Source organism: Amblyomma maculatum, chromosome 6 (assembly GCF_055883805.1).
Source record: "Amblyomma maculatum isolate TAMU_Amacu chromosome 6, ASM5588380v1, whole genome shotgun sequence".
Classification (NCBI taxonomy): domain Eukaryota; kingdom Metazoa; phylum Arthropoda; class Arachnida; order Ixodida; family Ixodidae; genus Amblyomma; species Amblyomma maculatum.
Genome location: NC_139349.1, coordinates 172,142,895 through 172,156,990, shown reverse-complemented (window position 1 = coordinate 172,156,990; position 14,096 = coordinate 172,142,895). Strand labels below are relative to the sequence as shown.

The window sequence follows — 14,096 nt, the reverse complement described above, 5'->3', positions numbered from 1 at the left end:
CCATTGAAAGCTGTCTCAAAAAATGGAATACTCGCAACTCTATGTTACACATGGAATAACTTAGCTGTGCCAGGGTGGTGGGGCGATCAGTAAGCATAACGATCGGAAAATGCATACTACTGATGTTCCACGCAGTCTTGACGCTGGAGCCTAGTGTCATGGTACGAAGAAGAAAAATAAAAGCAGGCACGGGCGCCAAACGGGCGCCACACAACCGACGCGACTAGAGGTGTGCACGGGCATAAATGTTGAGCCCGACGCGGGCCTCATGCTACAAACCCGAGCCCGGCCTGGCACTGAAATTGCCTGAGCCCACCCGGCACTCACGAAGGCTCCGGCCCCGCTTGCCATGCTATCGTTGACCAGTTGCAAAACCTACAAGTCGGCTTCCCTGTGGGGTAGGATTTCATGAACAGTGGCGACAAAACCTGATTCAGGGATAATAGGTGCAGTACATGCATCTACCACAGTCCACGCTGCTTCGGATGCAGTTCCCCTGGCACAGGCCATTGTCAGAGAAAGGCTTTCGGGCATCTTAAGATTGGTATAAAGGGGAGAGCACTGTCACCCTAGGGGGGAAGAAAGAAGATTTAGAAAAGGGACACTAACCGGTGAGGGCAATAATGGGGCGACGATGCGCACGCGAAGAATGCTGGGACGAATGGGCAACAGGTGCGGGAATTACACTACCCGCCAGGCGATTTGCTAGCCCTGTAGCCAACTCTTACCCCAGTCTATGTCGCCATTGTGCAGGAATTTCTGCCGTACAGGGAAGCCGACTTGTAGGTTTTGCAACAGGTCTATTGCAGGTGAACCTACTATACAGAAAGAAAAAAATAGGCGACAATCCCTGGAAATGCATCGCGCGACGACGGCGCCAACGCCTGTCGCTGCCGCTGGTGCACATCGCACAGAGCGCAGGACCTCAGCGACAGAGACGCGTTCTCAGCCTTACTTTGTTAGCGCCGCCTCCTCGTTTGGTAAAGGAGTACAGTTACGCTATATCCAGTTTCTTGCACTAAACAGCAACACTGATGAAATTTCTTGAAACGCGTCGCGTTCAAGAAAAAAAAAAGGTCACAGCGGCACGCTACTATACTGTGACGCAGACATGATTGCAAGCAGCAACTTTCTCCTGAAACTTTCAAAAATTAGCAATATCTAGCCACACTAGCTTTTTTTTTGCATTACTACCCTACCAAGCTTTCACTAAACCGTCTCGACGCGCTCATATATGCACGGATCAGACGAAATGAGCGTCTGCATGTTCTTCGCTCATACCGGGCTAGGGAAACAAACTTTGCATGCAAAAAAACATTAAAAAAAACGAAGGTGAGTATCCCAACTTTCGCAATTGGCTGACTCGCGAGCTGGTTCCGGCCACATGAGAAATTTTCTAAAAACTTAGAACCTGGCAGACAGCGACGAGCGGCAATGCTTTGGCGGTCCTCAGCCCATCGCGCAAGGTGCTGGCGCGCGACTCATGCGGTTAGCGCTTTATCGCACCAGGGCCGCATCTGCGTCTTTGCAAAAGTTGCATGATCTCGGAATCGAGGTGCCCGGCCCAGCCCAACCGACACGAGAAAATATGCTTTTGCCCGTACTCCGCCGACTCCGCCCGAGGTCACCCGAGGGAAACAGAGCGGCCGAGCCACACGACGGCTCTACGCCGTGAATATCCGAAGTCGGCTTTTAGGGCTACGATGCCACGTAGTTGTTTACTTTAGGAAATCAGTAACTTGAAATAAGCTGCAAAATGATCGGAAACCAATCGCAGACACTTGAGAAAAACTTTTGAAAAGTTAACAACGTAAAAAGATGCTAAAAGAAGACAAATACATGGCTTGCGCAGCCTGCAGCAGCAATGAAATCTAAAACAACGCTTGTAATTTAAAAAATGATTAATCTAACAGGCTAATATTTTGCTCCAATATACACAAAGGCTTTATAAAATCGGAATGAAAAAATCTGAAAACTTACATGGATATTTCATGAAGAAAGAAGTATTTTCCGTGCACGCGGTGACACCGAACGTCGAGTCGATCGTACGAGCGGCCGTTGGCTGGACGAAACAACGGAGCGCCCTCTTCGAAACGAAATGGCAACTGTCGCCGTCATGCCGGCTAAGCGATTGCCGCGTCATCATTCGGGCTTTGCAGTAATCGCTTTTTTAACAGCTCTGCGACCTCGGTTTTGTACCTTCCATTTAGCAAGCGTTTCTTAGATGGTAGGACTTGAACCATCCTTGAACGATGCGCTGCTACTGCTGCTCATCTATGTAGGGCTATGTGCCAGCAGCGAAGCGCATTGTCGCCCTGAAGAGGCGCCTAGCTGTTTTGTTTACGACACCCAAACCATTTCAAGTTGTATTTTGTGATTGCTATGTTCTACTACGAATATTTTGCTCACTTGTAGCATACCAACGAAAATGTTTTCATACAATAGTGCTCAATCGAGCGGAATATTTCAATCACCCTGAAATGAGGATTTGAAGCAAGTTTGTTGAAAATTATTGAGCTAAGCATCTCAGTACCACGACTTGTCACCTCCTTATGAGCTTGTTGCATACGATGTTTACATTTTCTATCATAAAGGCCAGTTGTATATCCGCACCGTCAGCATCCTTCTATCTGCTAGTTTAGTCGTTTGTTGGCCCCATTCATTATATGCGCTTGTTTCTTTCTCACAGTTTAGTTTCTTGCGTATATCTTATTGGCCAAGAAAATGCGGTAAAAGCACATTTCTCTACGCAACCTGTTGTGAGAGCCCGCAAATATTTGAAGAAGTCCCCAGTGAGTTTACATGTGGGTGTTTCTTTCCATACACAATATTTGGATCAAAAAGCTACATTCCCCGCGCACACCTGTAACTGTTCAACTATAGAGATAGGTAGAGGATACATAAGCTTTGATACTGAATTAAGATTAATTGTAAAACCACGACTGCTTCACTTAATTTTTGAACTAACTCCACAGTTATTCCTTCTTGCCATATGTAGCGCAAGTATTGCACACTTGTAGCATACCAACGAAATTGTTTTCATACAATGGTGTTCAATGGAGCGGAATATTTCACTCACCCTGAAATAAGGATTTGAAGCAAGTTTGTTGAAAATTATTGAGGTAAGCATCTCAGTACACGACTTACCACCTCCTTATAAGCTAGTTCCATACGATGTTTACATTTTCTCTCATAACGGCTAGTTCTATATCCGCACCGTAAGCATAATTCTATCTGCTAGATTTGTCGTTTGTTAGCCCGATTCATTATGCGCTTGTTTCTTTCTCACAGTTTAGTTTCTTGCGTATATTTTATTGGCCAAGAAAATGCGGTAAAAGCACATTGCTCTATGCAACCTGTTTTGAGAGCCCGGAAATGTTGGAAAGAAGTCTCCAGTCTGTTAGCGATGTTTTTTTATTACTGTGCCATTCCTTCCCATGAGCGGCGACCGTCCGCCCCTTGGACCCTGAGGTGCGTCGACCCGTCCACCGCTTTGGCGCACCTGCGTGGATTTCGACGCGCGCACGCAACCTCGGACCTTGCTCGCATCCACGGTGCAAGAATACTGAGGTGTTGACAATGCGCCCGCGGGAGCGTCCAGATAATGTTCGGCCGCAGCGGAGGGCGCCTTGCAGTTCGGCTGCAAGGCAGCAGATGGCGCGGTTGCCAGCGCGCCCAGTTTGAGGGGTATTTGGAAATGAATTATGGTGCCCGGACTTACTTTCGGAAATGCGGTTTTGTGTCTAAAATCAGAGGTACAGTCGACATTAGAAATAAATCAGAGATCCGTTGGACGATTAGCACTAGGTACCCACGGCAAAACTACAAATGAGGCGGTACAGGGAGATATGGGCTGGGCATCTTTCGAAGTACGGGAAGCTCGGAGTAAAATATTATATGAGGAACGCCTGAGGAAATTGGACAGTAGCAGATGGGCAGCTAAAGTATTTAAATACCTGTACCTAAAAAGCGTTGACTCACAATGGAGGAAAAGAAGTAGAAAACTAACTAGTAAGTATGCTAGTAACAAGGACGGAGAAATAAAGAGCATTAAGCAAGAGGTGAAAAACACAGAAGGTAAAAATTGGATAAATTCGATGGAAAAGAAACAGAGTGTGGAATTATACCGTAAGTGGAAAATGCAGATCAGGAAGGAAGATTTCTTTGATAACTCAGGAGGCAGTGCCCTACTTTTCGAAGCTAGATCAGGGTGCCTTAGAACACGCAGCTACAAAAAGAAATTTAACAATGGAGATGACGCATGTGCTGTATGTGGAAACTCCAGTGAAACAATTGACCATATTTCCCGTAACAATATTATACTCGAATGTAATGGTATCCATCCGGAAGTTGATGCAGGCGCAATCACTGTTCCTGAAGCTCTGGGGTTTAGAGATACCAGTGGCCGGGTGAATAAACCGGCGGTGGAAACTAGCAAAAAACGACTGGAAGATTGGTGGCTTAAAAGCAGAGAAGTGACATAATGAATGAATGAATGTTGATTCCGCTTTTGTCGTACCAAAAGCGGAATGTTAGTAACGTAGGAACAAAAATTTAATAAATAGAATGATGGTTTAGTTAACCATTCTAAATCAATAATTAAGATATATGGAGAAAAATGAGCATGATAGCTACTGCTACCACCCCGTTTCAAAGGGGACGCTCCTATATTCCATCCATTCATCCATCCAGTTGAGCGGTGCTGGCGCCTTGTGATTCCTGGTGCCCAAGCTTGATTTTCGCTTTGCTGGCGTAGTTTCAATTCGAAACGCTAAGGAAATTCGTTGCTTGAAATTAAAAGCAGCAGTGTGCCAGTCTTAAAACTTTGTTGTAAATTATCTTTGTAAAGCAGTTAATGATATGAACACGGTCGAGCAGCACTTGAATCCCATTGAAGTTTCTCTTCCGCGCTCAATTCTTGTTTCCAACAATTTAATCATACATTTATGCATAATAAATATAAATGGGGGTCCTCGTGATCCCTTCCTTCCGTTCAAAATGATAGAAAATTATTGCACAGGAAATGTTTTGCTTCACGCTTATCGTTGCGTCTTCGCTCTGTATGAAGAGCGTGCAAACATCGTTTCGTTGAGTGGGACAATATTCAAGGCGCAGCGCATTAATTATAGAGCGGCTTTTTACGACTTCAGTTGTGAAGAAGCTGCGTATTAGGTAAAAACTTTCTCACGCGGGAAATGTGTCACAGGGATGAAAGGGCGCGTCGGATGGACCCAACAACATAGACCCAACACGAAAACTTGAGAAAACGGCATTTCTATTCCGATGCAAATTATCATAGAACGGGCATAATTTCCAATAAGCTCGTTTCTACTGGAGGCTAAATGTATTTTGAAGGACTCAAGTGTGTAGGGCTCAGCGTTCAGCCAAGAACGCTTTCTTGATGAAAAAAAAAAAGCCGAAGCGGTGGCCTTGCCTCTCTATTTCCGCCCGTGCGACTGTATGCAATACCTTTTTGGTGCCAAGAATAATGTATTTACTTCAAGTATTGTATTGTGCTCGAATCAATATACAAAGGTTTCATCGTTTATTTGCGGTCTTCATTTGGTTGTCCAACTGGGAACGAATTAGCAGAGATAATCTCATTCGGCGAGTTAAAGACGGAGGGTTGTCTCTAATGCATCTATATGTGCGGCAGATGGTTTTAAGGTTTTGTTTCCTACGTGACCAAAAAGATGCATTCCTGAAAATTATTATGCAAATCATGCTATCCAGTGCAATTCCAGAGTTCATAGTCTCTTCATGCTCTGCTCGGGGATACACTGTTTCATGCTTCCTGCGAGAAGTGGTGTGGTCGTTCAGGTTTTTGCGCGTGCGGTACTCTGTAGAGTATTTAGCGACGGTACCACCTAAGCGGCTGTACAAGGATCTTATTTCACAATTGTTCCCAGCTCCATTGTACAGAACCTTATACTGTGAAGGCCCAGGGAAAGACGTGCTCAAGCGAGTTAAAAACATGACTGTTGCATCGGGCGTAAAAACATTCTTTTTTAAATTGCATACATGAACCCTCCCAGTCAAAACACGGATGGAAGAAAAGAGCCTTTTTGTACCTTGGGGCTTAAACTGTCTACTATGTAGGAAATCTGAAACAGTTGAGCACGTGTTTCTGGATTGTTGGGATGCGATGTTTTACAGGGATGTGTTACAAAGGACACTTAAAAAAGACCTGCCATTGACGCCACGTGGAATTCGGTACTTGACAACCGTTAATGAAGATTTTCAGTATGACCTCATCATGCTATTGGGCCTTCACAGTATTTGGAGGAGTAGGATGGCTTATGAACACTGTGATGTCAATGCACGATCTGTATGTGATTATTTTGTTGACCAAGTGTATAGACTAAAAACTTGTGGTAATGAAAGTCCATTAGACACGGTTGTCAGCCAAGGGGCATGTCAACCACGAACATTTACTGATGTATTTGTACCAATTCATGCAACAAAGGGGAAAAAAAGAAGCGGTGGCCTTGCGGTAGCGCATCCGCCTCGCATTCGCGAGGTACCAGGTTCGATCCCTGTTGCCGCCGGGTAACCACCGGTTTTTCAATGGGTACAAGCTTTGCCCTGGGCAGGTGCTAGGCTCTTAGGTGTGAAATGCTTAGGAAAGGGGTCATAGGCCCAAATAGTTGCGCCGTTGTGACAGAGATCCGTTCCGCCATCGGATAACAATAAGTCCGCCTTGCGCGGCAAACGCCCGTTATGTTGCCCTTTTTTACTCTTGAACCAACATTTTTTATTCATGGCCCCTTTTCCCAAGCATTTCACCCCAAAACAGCCGACAACCAGGCCGGGGGAAATCTTGTACCCATTGGAAACCGGTGGATACCCGGCGGCACCGGGGATCGAAACCGGTACCTCCCGAATGCGAGGCGGGTGCTCTCTCTTTTTTTTTTATTATGAACTTACACCAACTCGCCCAATTTTCGGCACTACTTAAGCACGTTTTCAAAACGAACAATGGAGTGAAAAAATACAAGGGAAGCACCACATCACAAGAATAAACTGTCACGTACTCCCACAATTAAAAGAAACGAAATGAAAACTTACAGAACTTTATTACACACCATATGCCCAGTGCAAACAAAAAATGCAGTCACTGGGCCAAATGTTCAAAATATACAGTGTCACTGCGCGATAGCAGCAGTTTTTTGTCTAATGTACCCAAGAAAAGTAGCAAGAACTGTGGCACATAGGAGCATATAAATAAAAATTGCGGCTAAGAGGAACAAAGCTTAGCCATTTTCTTTTTTTCTTGAGCCTCCTTTTTCATGGTCATGTTAACATGCCTACAATTTCTGCCTCATCCGCATGCTAACATAACAGCGAAGCAACTGAGCCACTGTTTCTTCCTTGTGCTCATCACATGGAAAAGTAATGGTGTAGGTGTCAAGAACATCAATTGTGTCCCAGTACACGGTCTGGGTGTCTGCATATGCTGCAAACAAACGTTCAGTTTGCTTCAGTAAATTATAAAGGTGCATATTTGGAAGCGTAAGGCCTCCTCTGTTCTTTGCATTTGTCAGTGCGGCCTCTGGAGTAATGCTCGCTTCTGAACTGAACGCTGATTTGCATGTCGGACAGTTGGTGATATTTTCATTTTTTCTGCTTATGAATCCTGCTAAATAAAACACAATGCAGTCTTCAACTTCAGTTTCTGCCGCCCCTTTTGTTTGCCTGATGATGTCATCACATTCCCAGTCGTCTACGCAGATAATTCTCTCTAGTTTCTGCTTCACATCATCTACAATGTCGACTGATGACGCTTTGGCATTGTTTGTGCTTATCAGAGCCCTGAAATCGGATGTATCTAGTAGTGGCTTTTCTCCTTAAACTACTCTGCAGTCGCAAATTTAGGAGGCTTTAGAAGGGTGTAAATAGACAATGTCTGATACAGCTGCAAAAAAAGCATTGAGGGATGGTCATTTTGTCTTCCAGCCAGTCTTATCTTTCCAAAGAAGCGTTCAATGGGATCTTGGTTCATCTTGCTTGTTAAAACATATTTAAAATTCAAATCCTGCAAGAGAACGTTGCAAAGGTCTCTTGTGGATTTTAGTGTTACCTGAAGGCTCTTGGATGTACTCTTAGTGAGAAACATGTCTTTTGTTATCAAGCCACACTCAAGTTCCTTTTCCCAGCTGTCAAGCCATTGAATGCCGCGGCTGATAACTCCAAACTCCAAGGTCTGAATTTTGCCTTGTAATGCCTTCACCCGGAAAACGTCGGTTTAGTGCATCGAAAAGATCATTCAAAAATAAAGTAAAATCCTCAGTTGCTTCGTTGTCATCAGGCGGCGGACACTTTGTTCTCTGTAGAATTTAATGCCCGATGCCGTAACGCGGCTGAACACTTGCGTTGCCAATTTCACGCGCATTTTTTTTTACATGTAGTTGGATATATGTGGCTGTGTGTTATTTATGGACACACTCGTAAGCCCCCAGCTTTGTCCTGGTCTTCCTTGTAAACTGCACTATAATCTTCCCATCTAATCCATTTGCCTTCCTTCTTCAGGTGCCTGTCTTCAAGCAGCAGCTTGAAGCGGTTCCTAATACACTTAAATAAGTGTGGCACATGCGAAAAGGCGAACACCTTTCTTGTAGGGTCACTTGGGAGGGTGGACGAGTTGCAGCAGTCTTGAAGACTTCCGTTTATACCTAGTGTGCTCCACATACTCCTATTCGTCGATGCCCCATCGCAAACAAATCCATGAATTTTGGCACCAGCTTCTAATATCAACTGTGCAAGAACGGTGCCTTTTGTTGCACCTTCGGCAGCAAAGACTCCAATTGGTTGGGCATAGCTGTCACCAAAAGGGCAAAACATGAAAACCAGAGCATGGTCAGCAAGCTCGCCTGAGTCTTCTGTCTCTGAAGTTAATCCTACATATGTCATTGTACTTGAATTGACGCGTTTGCTTTTGCGGACTTGCATTTCGTCAAACATTATTATACCATGTTGTTGAAAACTGTCCTTCTTCGCCAACTTCTTCTTTAGAGCAGCAAACAACTTGCTGTCAAATCCAGACTTGAACCCGACCGTCGCCATGTAACGACGTATTGTTCTGAGCGATGGCAATGCTACAATTTCATTTTCCATTCGAAATTTGTACCCTGCAGGTGACCGAATATGCAGGAGCAGACAGAGCAGTGTCCAGCTGTTAGAATACCTCCGGCCCTTTTTTGAGTGAACCTTTCCGGCTGCCACACACTCTTTGAAAACGAGCTTCTGAGCCTCGGGAAGGTTTGCCTCCTTCAGCAGACGTTCGATGGTTTCCTCATTGAGATTCTTTAGCTTCCTTTGGCACTTAGCAAGTTCTGCTTCAGCTTTCTGTTTCCCGTTGGGAAGCCTTATCTTAGATTTATAACAGGCAATTCTCGCTTTGCGTATCGTCTCAACTTTGGCTTTTTTTGATGGACGTGCTAGGAGCCGAACACGCCTTACTTGGGCTTTGTTCTTTTGCCTGGCATGATGGATACGCAGCACATCTTTCAGTCGTTAACAAGCCCTGCAGGTTGTTCCATCAGCAAGCAGCGTACATTTGTTGGGCCGCCACATTCCACAGATGTCTACATATACACACTCTGGATGGATGTTGTTAAATTTTTCTTTAAAGGGGCCACCGGGGCACACAAGCAGGTCATGAAAATATTGAAGACCACTTTCTACAGTACTTATAGAATGCAGACTTCTGTCACTGCTCACACTCCCGATAGTTACAGAGCGGCCATGAAGAAATGTCCTCACTGAAAGAGAGCCGTCAGTGGAAGGTGTTACCTGCAGTGTTTTGCGGAGATAAGCTGGGTGGTTACAGTCTAGAGTGTTTGGCAAAGCCACTTCAGAAAAAATCACAGCATGCAGTCCAAAGTTCTCGACTACTTGCACTGCCCATGCTTTGCTGGGGAGTTGAATACTTGATGCGTGTTCAGAAAGCAGTGAAAATGACAGCGCCTCTTCCCTGCCCAGGGTAGACGAAGGTGTGACGATGTGCTGTTCCTTGTCTTTGCTGCGTTCTGCGTTTCCTTTTGGCTGAGCAGGAATCCTGTTAACGCTGCTGACTTGACAGAAACTGGCTGCTTTGTCGTCGCCTGCTGGGCTGCCAATCAAGACGACAAAAGTGCGCAGGAAGGTTAAATCTAATGATGATATATTAAACAAAGCTAGAATATCGGGATAAGCAAGCAATTTGCGGCAACAATCCGAGCTACATAGCCCTGACAACTGCACCGGGAAAAAAAATTTCGCTTGCCACACCAATAATGCAGATTGCTGACGGAGCTCATTTCACAATGATGCAGGTAATTTATATAGTGAGATATGACAGGATGCGAATAAAAACAACACTGAGTACAGTTTTCTGTCAACGGGAAAAGGACGGAGTCATAGCAGAGCCAAAGCTAGTTTACCTAGCATTCTTCTCTCTCCTGAGCGAAGGAAAGTGTAATGTGGTGCAGCAAATTCATGTTCCCTTCTTTCAGGTACTCTTCTGGATTCATAGAACCGTAATAATCAGACGACGTAGCAGCGACGGTGCCGTCTGCAGTGGAGTCCTGAATCGTGCTGTCAATCTGCATGAGCAAAAATTGTGTATAGAATGTTTGCAGCTAAAAAAAAACGAGCGCACATAAAGCGAGTAGCTTACCTGCATTTCACTTGGTCGAGCATCACTAGATGATGCATTTGTAGAAGCCAGACATGGCATCAGAGTGGCAGAGTCAGAGCCAAGATGCTGTCGCTTAACCTCTGGCTCCAAGGCAGTTTCAAGTTCTGCAGGCATCGCAGCAGGCAAGGAAGCTTGGAGAGGCTGCATCGCACCGTTGTCGTCGACATTCGGCCGACGTCTCTTGGGTGCTTGCGCCTGAGGTTCCCTCTTCTCCAAAGTGGCTTCCTACGCCTTTCTGGCCGCGTGAGGTATTTGGGACAGTTAAGAAATAAAGTAGGCACAGCATCTTTGGAAAGCACAGGCCTCTTTTCCGCGTCGAGCAGCACTCTTCCATCGAGCTCCGCGTAATATGCCCGGGATATCGCGTCCTCTGCAAAATGCTTAGCACAGACGTGGTCGGTGGGCATTAATGTCCGGTCTGCCCTAGGAATTGCACGGTGCCACTTCTCCAAACGAACATTGTCGGACGGAGCTTTGAACAACGCCACACGCTCCGCACAAGTCCGGTAGCCCGAACTACAGTTCGGCACGAAGCACTTTCTTCCCAGTGCGCATCACCTTGCGCAACACTCACCGTTGTGGGCTACTCTGCTGACGGTAGGCAAACAGACGGTGTTTAAACAAAATAAAAGAACACGTTTAAAACAGCACGGAAGTGCAGCCGCACACTGAAATATGCAAAACCACGTCCGAAGTACCGCGCCGCCGCGCCACGCCGGGCTAGCGTGGGCCCGTAGGGTGCCTCGATACCAGCGCCGCCGTAAAGGGTGGTGACACCCTTTGGCATGCCTCGTGCCGCCGCGCTCGCCATCTTGGGGCAAGTCGCTTCGGGCCGTTGCTGCGGAGTGTCCGAAGCGGTTGCGCTGTGCGCTGGGTGCTGGGCGATTGAACTGTGTTCAGTCGCGAAAACTAGCATGCCAGGCTGTTGTGTTCCATTGTGTGCTGGCTCAGCAAAAAAGAAAAAAAAAAGGAGCCAGATGTTTTCGTTCTTCATGGGATAAGAGACGGAGAAATGTATGGGACGCGAAAGTGAAGCGTGAAGACTGCGAAATAAGCCACAATACCTGTGCTTCTTTTATGCATTCAAAATTTTTTTGAGCGAATAGGTGCATTTCAATCGTGTGAAAAGGTCTAGCGTAGACACAGACTACTAAAAAGATGACAAACACACACAAGCACTTGCGTATGTGCGCGTGTCGTCTTTCTTGCGGTCTGTATCTGTTTATACGAAATCGTTTTAAAAGTTATTTTTGTACTCGCCCAACGCAGTTACGCACTTCTGTTTGGAATGACATTATCTCACGCCGCTTCACCCATCTGCTTGTACGAGCTTTGTGCGGTTTTTGGCTTTCCCATCTAGCATTGTGCGCAACAGAGTTTGGTCTGCCTTCTTCAACGTTGAAGCAGGTCGAAGCATCGCATTGCCTGGCATCGCGAGTAGCGCGCTGTGTTTTTAAGTGTAAATTGTGAATTTTCAGCGTACGTGAGGGCTTATAAACTAAATATATGGACAATTGCGTCTGCTTATGTTGTAGTCACTCGGGGAAATTTAGTGTAACTTTCACTGAGTGACACTCGACTTTAGTATCATACGCGTAGTGTCACACAATAATATCTGTTGTTGAGGATCTGCCTTTCTGTGTTCATAGCCGCACCAAGAACATGTGGAGAAGGTCGAGCCTGGTATTTGTCAAAGGAATGCACCATTATGCCCTTTCGATCGCTCCCCTTTACACTCGATCTTGAAAGCTGGTGGCAACCGCCGAGGCTTCAGATTCACACAGATTACATTTCCTCTGTTCTTCTCGGGAAATAATACATTGGAGAGCGATGGATGGCATGTCATCTCGCGACAGAGTAGGAAGTGAGACGCAGTTTGTAACAATTATTTTGGTGGAAAGAAAAAAGAAACACCCCGTGAGTTGGCCGCGCTGGAATTTGGCAAGTGGGCTTATCGTTAGTACAATATTTCGCGAAACCGAGATAACAGGTCCCCTGAAGCCGTTCTTTTTTAATTATACACAGGAGCAGTTTTACGCGAGGTTTTTGAGATTCGCAATAATTTAAAAAGTTGGGTTCTCACGAAAATTAGGTCGTTTTAAGCATATGATTGGCAGCTCGACAAGTCTCAAAGAAACTGCTCGCGTGAGCTGGAAGGTGTAGCGGCATCATCTTGTGAAAGCGGTCGTGAGGAGGCAAGGTTCTTGCGCAGTACAACAGTTCATCGCGAATGCAGCTTTTCCTTCCCTGTAATATAATTACGCATCGCGAGGCGATATTCACACCCTGTTGTCACCGCAAGTACTCGTCAGAGGTTAAGCCAAATTTAGGTGAAGCTAAATTTGACCGCCTGACACCCGAATTAGTGCAGTCGCTGGTTCGGCATCCATGGAAAAATTTTGCGATCGTACATGTAAATATCGCATTGCTTCCATAATGTTTTTATTATTTCATTCATTTGCGTGCACACTACAAAATATGCAAAATGACTGTTTCGTCGCCTATCTCATTTCAGCGCCAGTTCGAGGGCAAACAAAGTGTATGGACGGTGGCTCCTCAAGTCAACAGCTGTCCCGGGATTGTTTGATTGCGTGTAAAAATTTTTGCGCGGGATACCCAAAGCTTATGAACAGACTGTTAGAGCGGTTTGGGACGATGCGCTTGCGCATTTACTTCAGTTGGCTAAGTCAGCCAGAAAAATCGAATGATGGGTACGGCAGCAAAACTGTAGCTGGCACCAACTTTTATTAAAAGATGTCTCCTAGACGTGCATCTAAAATCAGCTTCAAAGTTCTAATGCGGATTGTTTTGGAATAAAATGCCGTGTTCATCAGCATGTGACAAAGGTTGATTTACGCATCGTTTTTTGCTATGTCTTTTCTACGGTTTACGATGGGCCATTGCGATACAAATTATTTTCGATATACGGCTCCCTGAAACGTACACATGGTTGTTGATCTATAGCAATAGACGCAATTGAATGTTATGCACCTCATAAACTCATTCATGTCCGGCAGTGCAAAATGCATTGCTTTATAAAACAGCCAGTCGTCAAAATTACCGCATTTGAACATCCGTGACGGCGAAAGAGTAAATGCTTACCATTTGCAATTTGATAATTTCCTCTTAGAACTACGCATGCTAGCAAGCAGTAGTTACTTTCACTTTTTTTTTTCGAGCAAAAAAGCGCCCAGGATTGCGAGTATGTGTGTAAAAACGGTACACAGTTGAGCCTGCTAGCGCAAACGCGTGCTGAACAAGAAATCGGACCGACGCTCCATAGCCGCCGTATCTGAGCTTGCCCCAACATGGCGCCGTCGAAGGCGGTGTCTCCACCCTGTACGGCGGCGCGCTACATCGAGGCACCCTAGTGGGCCCGCGTTTCGCAGCGCCCTCTAAGTTAGCGACCGGTTGCCAT

At 45.7% G+C, this 14,096-nt stretch overlaps 1 long non-coding RNA gene across 5 annotated transcripts in view; it reads left to right on the top strand.

Annotated features, from left to right (window-relative positions):
- LOC146187410 (uncharacterized) overlaps nucleotides 1–13,721 on the top strand; it is a 138,025-nt gene extending 124,304 nt beyond the window's left edge. For 3 of the 5 annotated variants that reach the window (XR_014707927.1, XR_014707924.1, XR_014707923.1), the window contains exon 4: nucleotides 13,194–13,721. This is a non-coding gene — a long non-coding RNA (uncharacterized LOC146187410). Of the gene's footprint in view, nucleotides 1–2,998; nucleotides 3,123–13,193 lie in introns of all 5 variants that reach the window. The other 2 variants (XR_014707925.1, XR_014707926.1) reach the window with 1 other exon arrangement.
- Nucleotides 13,722–14,096: the final 375 nt, after the last annotated feature.